At 34.5% G+C, this 14,718-nt stretch overlaps 1 long non-coding RNA gene across 2 annotated transcripts; it reads right to left on the bottom strand.

Moving 5' to 3' along the window:
* Nucleotides 1–987: 987 nt before the first annotated feature.
* On the bottom strand, nucleotides 988–3,223 carry LOC125214513. 2 transcript variants are annotated; one of them, XR_007175128.1, is made up of 5 exons: nucleotides 3,016–3,223; nucleotides 2,174–2,355; nucleotides 1,781–1,885; nucleotides 1,498–1,585; nucleotides 988–1,163 (listed from the first exon to the last, which is right to left on the bottom strand). It is a non-coding gene; the product is annotated as an uncharacterized LOC125214513 (long non-coding RNA). The 2 variants fall into 2 exon arrangements; XR_007175127.1 differs by lacking the exon at nucleotides 3,016–3,223 and having other exon boundaries at nucleotides 2,174–3,009.
* Between the last annotated feature and the right edge of the window lie 11,495 nt (nucleotides 3,224–14,718).

The raw sequence follows: 14,718 nt of genomic DNA, 5'->3' as shown, positions 1-14,718 counted from the left end.
TAGGTTATAACTTGAGGAAGTGGCTCGAGAAAAAAATGGAAAAATGATAGGGCTGAAAGCAAGAAAGAAGCCAAACAACTAAACAATGCTGCCAACGCCTCCTCCTCCTCCTCCAGATTACCTAGAGATTCACAATAAATTAAAAAAATATGTTCACATTTACTCCCTCCGTCCCCCATAATTCGTCACCATTTGACCGAGTATGAGTTTTAAGAAATGTAATAGAAGGTGAGTTGAAAAAGTTGGTGGCATGTGGTACCTACTTTTATATATTAATTTTATAATAAAATGTGAGTGTAAAAGAGTTAGTTGAATGTAGGGTCCATTACTAAAAATGGTAAAAGTGAAATGTGACAAAATTTAGGGACGGACGGAAAATGAAATATGTGACAAATTTTCAGGGACGGAGTGAGTAGTTCACAATTCAAACAAAGATTCACAATCAAGTTAAAAAACAATATAGGGATGACAAAATGAATGACTTCAGAGTCAAATCTCACTATATACATATACTCCTTTTGTTTTGAGTCGTATTTCTTTTTGGATATCTCAATTAAGTTGAGTTATTTCTTTTTAATAAAACCCAAAATATGCAATCACTGCATCTACCCACATTGCTAATACACAGAGTATAATTTAATATCGTGTGTACTGTGTACAATTCTAATGTATGAAACTAGAATTTGAATAGAAAATTAACATAACAAAAACTTAAAATTATGTACGATCAGATTTACAAATCTTTAAAATATTATGATAACTACGACTAATTTCCATTTTAGTTGAATGGTCGTACAAAATTTCTGCATATATATTTCGACTAGTTCCCCATTTGAATATATGAGGTAATTTTTTCGGTGTGATCAGCTGAATTTCAGGATTTAGAATTGGAATATGCTCATTTTCTGTGCTATTTACTACTTGGTTTTATAATTTCTATCATTTTAATCTAAAATCTTTATTATTTTTTGTTTTCTACATAACGTGTGAAACAAGGAATATTTAGCTTCTGTGATAATTTCACTATAAAAAAATGAAATAGTGTTGTTAAATGAGGAGTAGTATATCTATATATATGTGGTAGAATGAAGTGAGGCTTAGCGCCTCTGAATATATGGAGTAGGTATATTGTTTGTTTCCCTAAATATGTGATCCTCCTTTTCCTGTCAAAAGAACAAAACAAATAATAATATTAGCATTCCAAATTATAGATATTCCAAGTCATATATGAAATACGTATGAAAGGGTACACTGGCATAATGTAATACACACGACATTGGATTTATGGTCCTCATTTCCATAATATCCTAACAAAAACAATATTCAAAGTAGAATATGGGAAGAAAAGTAAAAGTCCAAATTAATCCCTCATAGAAGTAACATAATAAAAAGCATAAAGCAAGACTGGTCATACAAATAATATATTGGTTAATTAAATTTAGAGTCTTTGGCATCTGAATGTAATTGAGAAATTATCAATATGTAATTCTTCCATACCTCCTTTAGTGGTTCTTTTTTCTTGCAGATGTCCTCTTTAAGCAACTTTCCTCATGTAATCACTCCACTTTTGAACTTTGTCCTCAACCTGCACTAATCAACACAGACATCAGCCTAAAATAACTGGAAAATTGGATGAATTAAGTAGGAAAAGTGATGAGCCCTTTTGAGTGGGAAGAGCAGAAGATGGAGTTGTAGTACATGATGCATGCATAAACAAGCAAAGAAACAAGACCAACAAAGAAGCTGCTTTCACACACATAAGATGAGTGTCATTATGTACCTCATGTTTCTGCATTCTGCAGCCAATTACCTTCATACTCTTCTAGAACCAATGAGTCATGAAGTGCAATTATCTAGGCAGTACTGCACTTACAGGAGCAAGACTCTTGCAATAGGAAACAAAATATACATCAAGTCTCACAATTAAGTTCGGTTCTAATATGAAGCAAAAAACTTTTATAACCTTAAATACTAAAGCACATAGAAACCTAATAAAATGCTTCCAAAAAGTGCAGTCACTGTAAGTACTAAACTTAGCAATTCTACAAAATAAATACAAGCATCTTTTGCTGATTTATGGCCTTGGATTTTATATCCTGTTCTATTTTTGATAAGATTCCTTCTGAGCATTACAGAATTTCTAACATCTAACATAAAATGAAGAGGCCCTTACCTTAAACTCATGTCCTGATAGAGTATTGGGTATCATCGCATTAGCTTCATCAAGAGTATCACCATCCTCAACTTTAATCACACAAACTGTGTGTAGCATACACTTGGGAAGATTGAAGAAATGAAGATGTATATGTCCAACTAGAACTAGTTATGACCATAACATTGGCTACAAGCCTACACCTGGAAACTAATAATCCTTGACTAATCTCATAAAGACCAAGACAAAAGTATATTTTAGAATATTATATTTTACTCCAGCTAGATATGAATCCATAGCTAACTCATTGCCAGTTATAAACAACACAACATTGTAACAATTGAGTAGAAGGGCACTGGCAAAATACAATTTTGCTAGCATTCTAAGTATTGCACTCACTCTTTGCTTATCTTGTTTAATTTGACTCCATTAATCATCAAAGAGTGTTTTCTCAAAAAAGCTCAATCTCCATATTGTCCATTCTCGCGACATATTTCTTCTTTCAAGCAACCCTCAAACTTTAAGGTTCACATGTTACACCAAAGTTCAGCACAAGAACTCATGTAACTCACATTGATTAGACCTACCCAAAATTATAAAATAGAAATAGGGCAATCGAGTAATTTCCAGTCAACGAACAAAGACGCCCAATCTTAAAGCAAATGCATGATTGTTATCAATTTTACACACCAATTTGCAATTCAACGCAAAATCAATTCAAGAAAAATACCCTAAATCAGAAAAAAATACCGACATAAAATCCCTATTTCTCTCCATTACCAATCTCTACAGTACCTCACTTCCAATCAGAAAATCCATGGAATAAGATAGGAGATATTTCCTTAATTATGTAAAAATCAAACCTGGAACTCCCGGGTAGCCGCGAACACTGAAAATTTTACTCTCCGGAATGCTAAAGATGTTCTTTGCAACAAAATTCTCATATGAGAAGGAAATTGATATCCCGGTGGGATTGGGCAGGGCAGATTGAAGGAATGAAAAAACTATGATTGGAGAGGATTTGGAATTGAGGAGGAGAGGGACGTCAATTTTGAGGGGGGAAGTGAAATAGTTGTGGATTGTGTGAAAGCTAAGCGCTTCTACGTTTTTTTAATTTTAATAAAATTATAATGATGAAATTATTTTGATAAAGGTCAAAATTGGTCCTAAATATATGATCATTTTAACTTTTTGGTCTTAAATTTTACTTTTTAGATTTTTTGGTCCTTCACATATGGAAATTTGATCATTTTGGTCCTCCGTCAATAGTTTCGTTAATTTTTTAACGATCAACACGTTTTGCCCAATTTTGACCAGATTAGAATCTTAATTATGATTTTTAAGTCACTAATTATTCCCTAATTATTTTAACAAATGCATTCATTAAAAAATATAAATAAATAAATAAAATAAAATACGTCTCTCTCTCTCAACATTTCACTCAATTCGACGGAATCTTCCTCCATCGGCGACCGACGGCGAATAGGCAGACAACGGCGAAACCTAGTCCTAGAGCTAACCTCTGATCGGGATCGGGATCCTGTTCCTCCACCTGGTGGAGCGCCTCAATTGGGTGGATTTCGGTTACCTGTCGGTGACGACAGTGGGGTTCGGCGACAAGGCGTTCAAGACGATAACGGGGAAGCTGTTTGCGTCGGTGTGGCTGCTGCTGTCGACGCTGGCGGTGGCGCGTGCGTTTCTGTACCTAGCGGAGGCTAGGGTTGACAAGAGGCACCGGAAAATTGCGAATTGGGCGCTGCATCGGGAAATGACGGTGGAGGATTTGTTCGCTGCTGACCTCAACAACAATGGCTTCATTAGGTAAACACTAATCCTAATCCCTAATTCGTGCTTCCTGTTAATTTTTTTTTTGTCAATGTGTTGATGGATTTGAAATTGGGGCAGTAAATCGGAGTATGTGATCTACAAATTGAAGGATGTTCCAGAGGGAACTAACAATAGTTGTATCTTTAATACAGAGGTGCGGCAAAGGATCGTTATTGCTAACATGCACCAGCGCGCCGAGGAGCAGGTGAAGATCGGACCTTGAGCAGCCCGAGGCGGAGCTGGAGCTCTGCAGAGCCAATTCGCCCAGCTTTCAGCCCTGAGGTCACCCGAATCCGACTTATCCGGATTCGGACCCTCCCTCAGCGGCGACAGAGCTTCTGGGCCAGGCCTCACACTGCTCGATGTCGAAATGCACATTTCCGGCCGCGCCACGCAGCTTCCCCTCTTCCCCGACGGCGACTGGCTCCGCCCCCTTCTCGGCCGCTACTTCAACATCCCCCGCGCCATTTCCTCCTTCACTACCGAGAAAAACCCTTGCTTCCGCTCCATCACCGCGGAGGCGGAGTGCTAGCTTGAAATTGATTCGAATTAGGTCGAATTGGTAAGAATGTCGGGGAATTGAAGTGGAAATCGGAGAGGTGAAGCGTTAACTCTGAATTGATCGAAATTAGGGACAAATTGATGATAATTACGATTTAATTGAACTAGAAATCGGAGAGGCGGAGAGAATGTGGGGCGAGGAAATGGTGATGGAAATCGGAGCAACGGCGAGCAGAAGCGCTGCAGCAACCGTTGGCGGAGGAGAGAAGTGAGCATTGTATTTCATTTTATTTATTATTTATTTATTTATTTCTGATTTTTAATGGATATATTTGTTAAAATAATTAGGAAATAATTAGTGACTTAAAAATCATAATTAAGATTCTAATCTGGTCAAAATTGGCAAAACATGTCGATTGTTAAAAAATTAACGGAATTATTGAAGGAGGACCAAAATGATCAAATTTCCATATGTGCAGGACCAGAAAATCCAAAAGATAAAGTTTATGACCAAAAAGGTAAAATGACCATATGTTTAGGACTAATTTTAGCCTTAACTCTACAGATTTTAAGCCACACTCTATAGAAGTGCCAGTAAATGTTTGTCATTATGACATTTATAAATAACCGTGATATTAGTAGGGTAGTGTTATATTACTAACTTATAACTTAATTGCTAACTACAACTAAATAATAGTCATTAAATATTCAAATTAAGGGCCTAGATCATCAATCCCTAAATGTCAATACTATCAACGAAAAACGTCAATAAGGCCGGTAGGATTAACTCCAAAAATTATAAATAGGGGTATTAATGTCAATTAACTACATGTTTAGTTATAACTAACTTTCAAATGAAATCCCAAAACTTTAAATTCATATAACATATATCAAATTAAAATTAATTTAATAAGGATTCCAACGATATCCTACGTGCATATGTTCCAACGTCAAAATTTGAAAAAAAAAATTGAAATTTTTTAATTTTTTCGTACAGCAGAAATGTCAACATACTATATAAAATATGTCAATATAATACATGTGGAATGTCAATATAAGCAATGAGTTAACATTCTTAAAGCATTGTGTTGACATTCTCAAAGCATTGTATTGATATATTCGAAACACTATATTGACATTTTCATCCAAAACTCTAATTTGAAATGTTTTTTTTTATCTTTTTTGATTTATTAATAAAAACGAAAATTACACGTGGCAAATGGTAGACCACACGTTTTCTAAAATTCTATGACCTTAAATTAGTTGTAGTTAGCAATTAAATGATGAATGAGCAATTGATCACTCTCCGATATTAGTATTTAATAAAAATGCAGTGAAAGGTTGATGTAGTGATAGATTATGTATAATGGCAGCTTTATAAAAGTGCCATAAGTTAGATGTAGTAATAGGCAATTTTTCTAGTAGTGCCATCTCTCAAATCAAATCATAATTTGAAGGGAAAAGTAATATACATGAAAAAAATATGACATCTTAGCTGAATCTATAAAATATTAGGATAACTATGACTATTCCTCTTTTATCCCACATTTTAATTAGTTGAATTCGTTATATTTCGCTTTCATGCAAACTAAACCTACCATTTGTACATGCAATTTGCTATAGAAAATTAAGGTGATTTCGTTTTTTTTTTTTGTTTTTCTAATCTCGGAGATGGATTCCACGATGCATTTAATGAAACGTGAAACTATTAATTCAATAATATCTTGGTTGAGTCATTTTGATTGGGACAAACCAAAAAGAAAAGTGAATTATCTTCAATAGAAATGAGGGAGTACTTCATTTTTTAAAGAAAAAAAAAACACCAATCAGAAATACAATTATTTAGTTCTTCCATAGTTATACAGTCTATTATTCATCATTTACAATGTTATTAAATTCAATCACAATAATGAACAATCTAATTATACATTGAAAATAATTAATTACTTCGATATGACCAATCATATAATAAAATGATTATCTAAAAAGAGTAAAATTTGAAATAAAAACATAACAATAAATCCTAATTGTAAAAAGTCAACCTTATTGTGCAATCTTCTTTGTGCCCAGAGCAATATTTATATGACTCGTCATTGTAAAAAGTCAGCCTTAGATGTTAATTTATAATTGACAACCTTAATGTACAATCTTCTTTGTGCCGAATGAGCAATATTTATGTGACTCGTTCTAATAAAGTATGAACTGTGTTAAGGTATCATAATGTGTTTTGTGCAAACCATAATTGTGAAAGCTCTATTCCTGGAATTCCACTCTTTGCTTGATTTAACTTCTTTATTTACATGCTTTGTTTATTTATTTTTTGTCAAGTTAATTAATCCAATCAAACTCTTGTTTCTCTAGATAGTATATGACGCTTAGTACATGATTGTCAGTTGCAATTATATTCTCCGTGTTAGATATCCCGATATTAACTTTTAGCTATACTATTTCTGCCTTGGTAGAATTGGATGATTTATTCGATGGGTCAGTTAGCTTGAAACATAAAACTATTAATTCAATAGTGTGAATATGCGCATTTGCTGTGCTATTTACTGCTTTGTTTTATAGTACTAATTCCTATCATTTTAATCTAAAATATTTATTTTTTTTGTTTTCTACATAACGTGTGAAACAAGGAATATTTAGCTTCTGCGACAATTTCACTATTAAAAAAAATGAAATAGTAAGATTATGAGGAAAGGAAGTAGTTGACTTTAACAACAAACCTTGTTAAATGAGGAGTAGAATGAAATGAGGCTCAGCGCCTCTGATTCTTTTCAAATGGACAACCCCTACTTGAAATCCATGGCTCGAAAATTGGAATCGGCGTTTCATAATTTGCGGGACCCTGAAAAGAAAACGGAATTTGAGGAATTTCTCCGTTTCTCGCACAGGAGAAGTATCAACGCGCCGAATCACATGTCCACATATTTCTTCCCAACAGACACGCCGATCTACACCGGAAGTGTTGTCCTCGGAATGTTTATCGGCCCAACAATCGACGAAAGGAAACAGTTAAAGTTTTCAAATCTCTTACGCTATTTCGACCATTTTTGTATGGAGGAGCATACTACGATGCTGAAAATAGCGAAACCCGTGGAAGACGGCTTCAGGAAACATATCATTTGGCTTCATAAGGTGATGTACGCGCTTTCTGTTTTATCAAAAACAGCGGCCGCCTTCTCTGCAGCCTCTGTGATATGTGCGGCGGTGAACGCCTCGCCCAAGAGCTTAGCTGCCGCTGCCGCTGCTGCTCTGGTTGTCGCAATCGCGAAATGGGGACTTTCGGTTGTGGAGAAGCGTATGGTTGGAGTTTCTGAATGCGCAACGTTAATGATGATTTTGATTTATGGCGCCGATGCAGGGATCGAGTATATCGGCCTTATCCGGGACGCGGCTTGCAAGTTGGCGTGGGGGGCAGTTGGTAAGAGAAATGAAGAAAGAGGATAAAGTTTGTGTAAAAAAAAAGTAAATGACTCAATTCTTTTTCTTTGTTTTTCTATTTCTGTGTTTTCTAATTTTTTTGAAAACTAGGTACCAAACCCTGCCATTGGAATGTTGTTAAAGAGTAAATCATAGAAAGTTTAACGATTAAAAGGGCTGAAGTGACCGTAACTATAACTTAAAATAAAAAAAATTGCAGAAGGTAAAAAACAATGGACAATGGTAGCCACTCCCCTTCGAAGAAGATGAAGCAATTCAAAAAGGAACTTGGACAATAAAAACAAGTTTTTAGGGCACAAAATGAATATAGATAAGATAATTAATATGCATATTTTTGTTATTATATGTCTGTTTTTTTTTTAATAAAAAGAAGTGTTTTTATGTTTTGTAATTTATTTTTTATTTAAGGAGATAACCTAATTAAATATAGACTATAATTTTTATTCAATGACATAACATAATTAAATATAGACTATAAAATAGAGTTTGTTCCTAATCTAAGTTAGTACAGTACTTCCTCTGTCCCACACGAATACACACTCTTTCTTTTTTAGTCCGCCTCACAAGAATATGCACTTTTCAATTTTAGAAATTTTTTTATCTCTAATGAGATGGAATCCATTCTCCACTAACAATACTTTAATTATTTTTTCTTTCTACATCTCCCTTATTTTATCAATTTTGCATTAAACTCGTGCCGAACTCAAAGTGCATATTGTTTGGAGACGGATGGAATAGTTATTTTAAAACTTATGAAAAACTCGTAAAATTTATTATTAGGTTTAAAATAGTGATTTAGTTATAGTTAAGTGAAGTAGAAAGAGATGTATTTTAAATAAGTATTTATGCATGCCGCATCGCCGTCCCGATGCCATAGGGACCGTAGCGAGATGCGTTGCGGATGCCCTTATACTCCTATCTCAATTTTTTTTAGTCTTTCTCAACAAAAATGGTCCATTCCTAAAAAAAAGTACACTATTATCTCAATTTTATTCTATCTCACACTTAATTTCTCTTACACTTAATACTCCCTCTGTCTCATTAGAAATGAAACGTTTTCCTTTTTAGTCTCTCCTTAAAAATGGAAACAATACTCTCTCTACTTTTTCTTCTCTCTTACTTTACTCTCACTTCATTAACTCACAAAAAAACACTACATAAAATCCTGTGCCGAAAAGCAAATGATGCATATTTAATGGGACGGGAGGAGTACATAAATTAATAGTACTCCCTCTGCATTAAAAGAATAGAAACATTTGAAACGGGACGAGTTTTAATGCAGAATTGGTAAAGTAAGAGAGATGACAAAAAAATGAGTAAAGTAAGATAGAGGAAGATAATAAGTAGTGAAAGTAGAGTTAGTGTGGATTATGGGGTTCATATCCTAAAATAGAAAGATTCTTAAGTTTCTATTTTTAGGGAATGACCTAAAATAGTAATAATTGCTATTTTTAAAAAACGAAGGGAGAGAGTATTACAAACAAAAAGCTCATATCTGTGCGGCTCCAATTGTAGCGGTGAATGCCTTTCACAATAGATCATGGGAAAAGGCAGGATACTCCTAACTATGGATAGCTGAAGTCATATTATAGCAACTCTAGCAACTTTATTTCTGTGAATATTGCTTAAAGGTATGATTATATCACATGGTAGAGCTTTGTTTAAATTGTAAAATGGGCCTATACACCTTGTATGTAGGTTCGTATTTGGGCTTAAAATGGGCTTTTACTCAACTCCCAGCCGGAGTCAATCCAATCTCACTTCCAAAACCCAACCCATTTATTTCCTATGGCAAATTGCATATCTAAATACGTAGGGACGTATTAATATGACGATTGACAACTCTCTTTATTATTGTAACGTTATACCACTAGTGGTGCAGAGTCTTTGTCCTAGCAGCAAGAATCTTAGACATCAATATATAAGGTACCAAGTTTGAGTCCTCTCGATATCAATTGTAATTTTCTTTTTTCTTAGGAGTTTATTTTTAATATCCTCCTTAATATAGGATCAATTAATTTAAAAAAACAAAAACAAAAAAAACATACCATTATTTTAGGTTGTTAGAGCATCAAGCGGGTGTCCGTCCATCCGTGCCAGCGGCACGACGCTGCTCTTAGCTAAGAGCACGTCCGTGCCGCTGAGCATCCTTACATGGCAGCTTCTAATTGGTCAATGGCATAGCCGTTGGCAAATTGAATTTTTTTTTAAAAAAAAATGCAAAATAAAAATAAAATGGTTTTAAATAAAAAAATATTTTTTCCTACTTCCTAATAAATTATTAACCGTTTTATACACATTTTTAATTTATTTTTTAATTTTTTTCCCCAAAATTCATATTTTTCATCTATAAATACTCACACTTCAACACAAAAATTCTCATAACACTACACAATTCTCATCTTCTATCATCTAAATTCTCTCATCTATTCTCTCATCTTTTTTCTCATATTCTCTCATCTAAATTCCCACCACACTACATAATGTCTGTCTACAACGATCACCCCTCCGGCTCCCACGGTTGGACCCACGAACGGTTCGGCTCGGAGCCATTCTGTAGTCTGGAAACGCAATTTTCGGCCCCTCCTCAAACCCAAGGTTCTCAAGTTCCGGGTGGCTACCGGCCTTACCCGGTGGACGACCAATGCGACATCCCTAACTCAAAACCTGCATCATTTTTCACAATTGGATATTTTTATTATTATTTTAGGACTAATTGTTATATCATATCTGAACAGTTAAACTAATAGTATATAGTATATGACGTATAATGCCACGGATTGCTATAGAATATATATAGGACAACTTTTGACTAATAAAACCTATGAGTATATACACAATCATCTATTTCTTTGGTTTATGAATGTATTTGTGCATTTAAAACATATATTGTATGAGGGTGTCTTTTTAGAAAATGTATAAATAGAGATAATGCATGGAAATATAAAAACTACTCCATACTTTGATAAATGTGAAAGAAAAACAAAAGAAAATTCTTAGTAGTGAGATGTAGTTGAAACGTGTCTCGTATTTGATTCATTTGAGGGTTAGTGTATTTTAAAGAAGGTTTGGATATAAAATCATTTCCTCCATTAAGTCGGCTATAGTGTTGGATAAAAGAAAAAAAAATTAAATTAATAAAACAAAGGGGTGAACTCCTTCGTAAGAAAAATAGTCCGGTATTATTTTTGTTGAAGGTAATACTTAGTTCTAATTTTTGTTTAGCCCGTTTACATGCTTTGTCGTTTAAAAGTAGTACTTTGGAGATTATTTGAATCCCAAATACATACACCCTATTAAATTGTTTTTGGATGATAATATAATTATTGGTATTCATTTGCATAAGTTCATGGAACACGTATGCATAAAAGCAATTAGAAATTTTTGTAGCATGTAACATGTTAATAATTTTTAGAAATTCATGAGATATGTAATATTTTCCATAAATGGTTATAAGATATGTTAATATTAGTTTTATGTATATATATTTGAGATAGTAAGCTAACTAACTATATTATATACACGTATGTCATAGAATATGTGTAATTAGATCTATATATACATAAGTAAATAGCATAATTATATTATCGCTTAAATAAATAGCACAATTATATCATCTCTTAATATCATACGGTAATATTTAACTACAGCTATGTGTATTAATATATGAGACTATTTACAATTTTAAATAAAGTAGATAACATACAAAAAGTTAGTAATAATTTAAATGTGTATGTATTATATAGGACCAAGGGCTATATAGATCGAGAAACGGGAACAAGTGATCTACCAGATTATCTATTTTAATCAGGGTGTGTATAAATCACACTTTTAATTTTATATATTTTATGTGCTTCTTTGTTAGGTGTTTAAATAAAGTGAATAATTGAATTATATGATTTGATTATGTGTTTGATTGTGTAATATGATGAAGATATGTGATATGTGCAATTGATATGTTTATCTATAGCATTGAAATTATCGGATGAAACATGATAGAGATATGTAATTGATGCAATTGATATGTTTACACATGGTTTTAGAATTATTTAAATCATTGGATTAAAGAGGATATGTGACAGTTATGCCCTGGGTCTGATATCAATGGCAATGGACCTACGGGTCATATACAATGGCAATGGACCTACGGGTCATATATATACAATGGCAATGGACCTTCGGGTCATATATATGTATACAATGGCAATGAGACCTACGGGTCATATATACAATGACAATGGACCTTCGGGTCATATATATATATATATATACAATGGCAATGAGACCTTCGGGTAAGATACAATGGAATCCCGGGCAGATGTCAGGCTTGATTTGTCACAGAATAATAAACTGAATAGTGTGGCATATGCATATGTACATGAAATTGTTTCTAATATTTGTTGGTTATTGTTATATATATATTGGTTAAAGAATATATTGATATATGGGATGTGGAATTAAAGGTAAGGTTTATATACACTGAGTTGTGGCTCATATAAACCACTAATATTTTTCAGGAATAAGATATCAGTGAAATTATTCGTTGACGTGGGTCATAGGAACTCCACATGTTATAAGGGTCGGCGGCTGACGCGTTTTGGCAACCTTCTCCTCCTCGTCATTTTTGCATGTAGATAAATATGTAGTATATAGAGTGGTGAGATGGTCCCACTACAGTTTAGAAATTTTTTTGAAATATGTACCTGATTTAATACGTGGATTTTACGTAGTTGACACATGGATTATTTATTTTAAAATTTTGAATTTATTTATAGTAAGTGCATATGTCATAAGGGTTGAGGTGTGACAACCAAGATGCCCCCACCCGAACCTGGATCGGGAGGGAACGGCAGCTCTGCTCGTACTCCTACTTCTATTCCTGCACCTACTCCTCCTACTCGGGGTACCCGCACCCTGTACACTCCGGATGAGATGATGCAGATGTTCAAAGCCTACTTGATAGTCTCCGAAGCCCCGGATGTTGGCACGAACCAAACCGGAGAAACGTATTGGTGGCGCATCACTCGTCTTTACAATGAAATCCGACCGGGGGGAACCATCTATCGCAATAATAGTATGGTGTGCAATTGCATCTTCAGATGCAACGAGACAATCGGTAAGTTCCAGGGGTATTACCAACAGGAAGAGCACGCGGCGGGGAGCGGCAAGAGCGAGCTCGACATCATCATTGCCGCCTTGGCGACCTACCAAAGCTTGGAGTTGAAACCGTTCAAGTACCTCAGTTCGCCAACATCCGAAGTATAGGGGTGGCGTAGTAACATCCTCCTCCAGCTCCTCCAACAAACGGTCGAGGTTGGTAGACCTATCCGACGGCGCCTCCGATAATGTGGCTACCCAGCTTGCCGGAACTAACTTGGGTAGCCCTGACGCTGGCCCGGCCAGTTCCCACCGGCCGCAAGGAAGGAAGAAGGCGACGGCCAACCGCCGTCGCGCCCCGACTCCATCCGCCCCCACTCCCGCTCCCTTTGTGCCACCTCCACCCCCGAACAACTCGTTGTGGGCCATTTTGGGTCAACACAATAAGATCGATACGTCTAACATGACTCCCGACCAACTTACAACACATGTGGGAATGATACGGGGTCTCAAGAGAACATTGGGGATAGAGGACTAGTCTTCCACGGGGGTATTTTTTAGTCTTTAATTATGTAATTTTTCATTTGTAGGATTTTATTTATGTATTTTTTTATTTTCTAAGATTTTAATTATGTATTTTTATTTTTTAGGATTTTAATTATGTAATTTTTATTTTTTAATGTAACTTTATAATGTAGAAATGTTTTTAGTAATTGAACTATTTAAATTGAATAATAGAATGGTGGGACCCTTGAGCTTGTCCTTAGCTAAGAGCACGGATGTGTGTGTTGTGCTCTTAGCTAAGGACAAGGAGTAAAAGTGGGTCCGGGCCCACCTCCGTGCTCTTAGCTAAGAGCACGGATGGGGATGCTCTTAGATTTGAAGATTATGTGGTTCTCAAGCTGCCACATGGCAACCTATTTTAATTAAATAGGAATATAAAAATACGTTGAAGGGCAAAATCGATATTCACTATTTTCAGTTGGTCAGATTACAGTGTTACTCTATGAATATTGCAGTACTGCCAAGTAGTATTTGCAGTTTACATATTACCAAATTAGTTTCTAATTTAAATTTTTGGAAATTGACTAAAATACCCATGCCTGCAATATCCAACACATAAGACTGCAATCCGAACTCTATTTCATCAATTCAATATTAGTCTTCCATCTTATAGATCTAAGAGCTAGGATTAGTGTTATGGTGTCATCCTAATGCTCCCCTAACAATATACCGTATGTATGAAATGAAAATAATTGGCATAAGTCCAAACTCAAAAGTGATTAGGATAAACATTTTAACATTAATATATAATATTGTAAATAAAAAGAGAGAGCACAATTGTATATTAAATAGATGATAAATTAACACGAAAGAATATAAATAATATAATGTCCTATCTTTCTGTCCTATTTTAAAATAATTTTCACAAATTTATAAATAAGTATTAATCGGGTACCTAAATACGAGTTTTAAATACACAAAAATCAAAAAAATCTTACATAAACTACTCGGACCTTTAATTTTAGGTTTCTGGCAACCAAAACCTATCGAGTATCAGGCTGGGATCGGATATACCAAAAATCCGAGAACTAAATTTGCACAAGTAGATTGGCTGACCTTAACATATTAAAATAGGGTTATAAATATGATGATATGTTTTTTCATTTCAAAAAAATAATAATACGCGTCTATTA

The sequence above is a fragment of the Salvia hispanica genome, chromosome 1, assembly GCF_023119035.1.
Source record: "Salvia hispanica cultivar TCC Black 2014 chromosome 1, UniMelb_Shisp_WGS_1.0, whole genome shotgun sequence".
NCBI lineage: Eukaryota > Viridiplantae > Streptophyta > Magnoliopsida > Lamiales > Lamiaceae > Salvia > Salvia hispanica.
Note: the sequence above shows the minus strand (reverse complement) of the source record. Positions and strands in the feature narration are given on the sequence as shown.